Source organism: Myotis brandtii, unplaced genomic scaffold, assembly GCF_000412655.1.
Source record: "Myotis brandtii unplaced genomic scaffold, ASM41265v1 scaffold23, whole genome shotgun sequence".
In the NCBI taxonomy this organism is placed as follows: Eukaryota; Metazoa; Chordata; class Mammalia; order Chiroptera; family Vespertilionidae; genus Myotis; species Myotis brandtii.
This window is the reverse complement of record NW_005358649.1, coordinates 2,090,570-2,094,476: the sequence shown is the minus strand read 5'-3', so window position 1 is coordinate 2,094,476 and position 3,907 is coordinate 2,090,570.

The following is a 3,907-nucleotide window of genomic DNA, read 5'->3' as shown; positions in this document are numbered from 1 at the left end:
AGTGAGTGAATGAGTGAATGAATGAGCGAGTAAGTGAATGAGCAAGCAGCTACGGGGCGGGAACTTCTGCTGCGTTTCCATGGCGACATGGCAGAAGTTCCTGCCCCTCTCCTAGCTGCATAGTTCCCGCCCCGCTCCCAGAGACCCAGGCCCCTCTCCTAGCTGCATAGTTCCCGCCCCGCTCCCAGCGACCCAGCCCCCTAGCCACTCCTTCAGCAGAGGCCAGAGCAGGCAGGAAGCTTGGCTTCCTCCATTGTGGGGGAAACCAAGCCTCCTGCTTGCTCCAGCTCCGTGACTGTCGGCTGCCATCTTGGTTGGGTTAATTTGCATATAGTCGCTCTGATTGGCTGGTGGGCATGGCTTGGGGACATAGCAATGGTATGGTCAATTTGCATGTTTGTCTTTTATTAAATAGGATGTTGCCTCACTGTCTCTGGAATTTCCATACTTATATGAATTCCCTATGCACAAGCATGAAAACTTTGATTTCCTCCTGTTAATATGTCTCTGTTAATTTGATGATTAGCCCAACAACAACTTAAAAGGTGGGAGGAAAAGTGTTCATGTTTTTCGGCCCCCACATTAGACATTTCCAATTTGCTAATAGTGGGCCATCTTTTAGTCCAGGTTTCAGCCAACTAACCTAACCAACTGTTAGAGTCTTTTCTAACTCCCAAAGCTGCACATTAAAGGAAAGATCTCACAGTGGTTCTCAACCTTCTGGCCCTTTAAATACAGTTCTTCATGTTGTGACCCAACCATAAAATTATTTTCGTGGCTACTTCATAACTGTAATGTTGCTACTGTTATGAATCGTAATGTAAATATCTGATATGCAGGATGGTCTTAGGAGACCCCTGTGAAAGGGTCGTTCAACCACCAAAGGGGTCACGACCCACAGGTTGAGAACTGCTGGCTTAGTGAGTCCATATCAAATTTGGCCTGATCCAACTTTATGTTCCTTCCACTATTATCTAATACCTCTAGTATCCATTCCCACATGTGTTCCCCAGATTTCTGCTTCTATAAATGTAGAAAACTCAAATAGCTATTTTGGAGTGGAGTATACCTCCTCATGGGTCACACTTTGTACTTCATGGGGAGAGAGGAAGTGTGATGAAGTGTTTATAGAGATATGCAAGGAGCAGATCTTGAGGAGAATCAGCATTGTCTTGCTTGGCAGCAGCCTCAGGGGAAGCCATAATTGTTTCCTTAGGCAATGCAGGATGAATCCCCTCAAACTGAGGTGGAGAGGCCCATGTCACTGGGGGGTGGGGAGGTGGCGACCCCTGGAGGTGGAGAGGGCATCTTCCATTGGCAAAGAGGACTAGAATTTAGGGGCTCAATGTCCTCAGCTTCATCGGGGTCTTACCACTTGCCCCCATCCCACCTTACAGGATCCCATTCTTTCCTAATCAATGCCTTTTCTTTAACAGTAGATACCCTATAAGGCTGGGAGTTCAAGTTTTGTTGTAATTCACATTCCCAGGATAAGGTTCTGCATTTGACCTTCAGCAATTTTAGCCCTGCAGCTACAGCAGAGAGGCTCTTCATCAGGGCACTCAGAATGCCCTTGAGCTGGGGATTCAATCTCTGACCTCTTCTTTTATTTCCAACAACGTTAGGGGCAACTAGTAAATGTTATTATAGTCCTCATTTTCAATTACTAGTAATGTTTGAAAGTATCATATATAGTCTCTTAATTCCTCTCTCTCTCTCTCTCTCTCTCTCTCTCTCTCTCTCTCTCTCTCCCTCCTCCTCCCTTCCCTCCCCCCCCTTGCTTTTTATAAGTGGTTGATTAGGAGGATCCAATGCAGATAGTTTGCATATCTCTATAAACACTTCATCATACCATGGATTAGTGCTCTTTTTACTACTTGAAATAGGCTTAAACTACTTTAAATTGAATCAGATCACACATCCAATTCCAGAAACCCCAGAACCAATTCAGAAAACTTGTCCTTAAAATTCTGTTCAGGATTACTTAGATTCTTTATTCTAAAGAAGACTGAAGCTTTCTTTACAGCACCTTTCTTTTCCTTCTGAGACCTCACCAGAATAACCTTTCAAGGTCTTTTCATGGTGAAGCCGGACAGTAAGAAGCTAGGAAAATTCCTTGGCAAATGGAATGGGGAAAATGAGACAGATAGCTGAACAAACTGGCTCAGCAACTTACAGTCAGATACAGGAGGTCGCCAGAGCAGAAAGCCCCGAGTGCCTAGCAATGGGCAAACCTGGTAATGGACCTTACCCCCAGGGTGGCCTGTTGCTGGCCTCTGGCATATTGCTGGTCATGCTGTTTAGACCCACATGACCTTTCCTTCCTAGAGATAACATCTAGGCCTCAGTTGTATTTCAACTCTGGGCCCAGAAAAGCAGTAAAACCAGGCAGGCGATGCCAGGACCAGCTACAATGACTAATGACCCTCTGCCCTGGCACTGACCAACCAGTGGAGACCATGACTCTGAAAGGGCACAACTGGAAAAGCTGATGAATATTCTATTGAAATCTCCCCTAAAATCCCCACCTTCGAATGTAGATAAAAGCCCTCAAGACAGAAGCCAGTGGCACAAACTCCGTAGGGCACCCCCACTTGAATCTCTTTTTTGAGTGAATTTTCTATCTCTTAAACTCTAAGGGTCCCCATGAGACTTGCAACCAGGGAAGCAATGGGCAGCAGCAGCTCATCCTGGGCTAACCCCCTGAACCTGTCTCTTTTCTCTGACTTTCCAGTGAGCTGATAGCTGCCCTTTGGAGATGTTCTTTTCCAAAACATTTCTAGTGAGCCAAAGCAACCCTGCCTAGGCTCTCTCTCCTGTTGCTTCTTCTATCCTAGGCCCTTCCCTGTTTCACTCTCCTCAGCTTTAATAAATGTATTCTCAAAATCACTTGGACCAGTATTGTGAAATCTTTTCTACACGGACCCACACACTGCAGGCCAGCCCGAGGCAGACCCGCTCCAGGCCTGCTCCCCTTTCCCATAACAATGGCAATGTAAATTTTTCTAGCATGCACCTCAAAACTCTTCCAATCGTCACCCATTACCCAGTTCCAAAGCTGTTCCCACATTTTTAGGTATTTGTTATAGCAACAAGCCCCTTCTTAGGCTTAGTCCATTAGTTTCTGTTTCAGTTTGTTCAAGCTGCTATAAAAAAACACAACAGACATTTATCTCTGTTTATAAACAACAGATATTTATTTTTCAGTTCTTTTGGAGGCTGGGAAGGCCAATATTAAGGTGCTGGTGTCTGGTGAGAGTCCATTTCTGGTTCAAAGATGGTCATATTCTTGCTGTATTTTCACATGGGAGCTCTCTGAGATTTCATTTTGTAAGGACACTAATCTCATTCCTGAGGGCTTTTGTCCTCATAACCTAATCACCTCTCAGAGGATCCACCTTCCAATATACTCACATTTGGGATTAGCTTTCAACAGATGAATTTTGGCAGGGACAAGATATTCAGTCTATAGGAAGAGCTAAGGTCAAACCCTCTAAAGAGCAGAACTAAATCTCTTTTGAAGTTTCAGGGCTGACAAAATAGAGACTCATGAGGCTGTGGGCCACACCCAAGGAAAGATAATATGCAGAGGCAAAATGAGTCTTACTAAAACTGGAATTCCTTCTTGACCCAGTTAATTTTTTTATTGAATTGAGGAAATCAGCTATCTGAAGTCTCTACTCTTCTTTTATATACAACTAGAGGCCCAGTGCAGGGCACTGGTGGGGTCTCTCAGCCTGGCCTGTGCCCTCTCGCAATCCGGGATGCCTTGGGGGATGTCGGACTGCTGGTTTTGGCCTGGTCCCCACAGGCCAGGTGGAGGAACCCCACCGGTGCACGAATGTGTGCACTGGGCCTCTAGTATGCATATAAGATATTTGGTTAATCTCTTTCTGCCCTTCCCCAT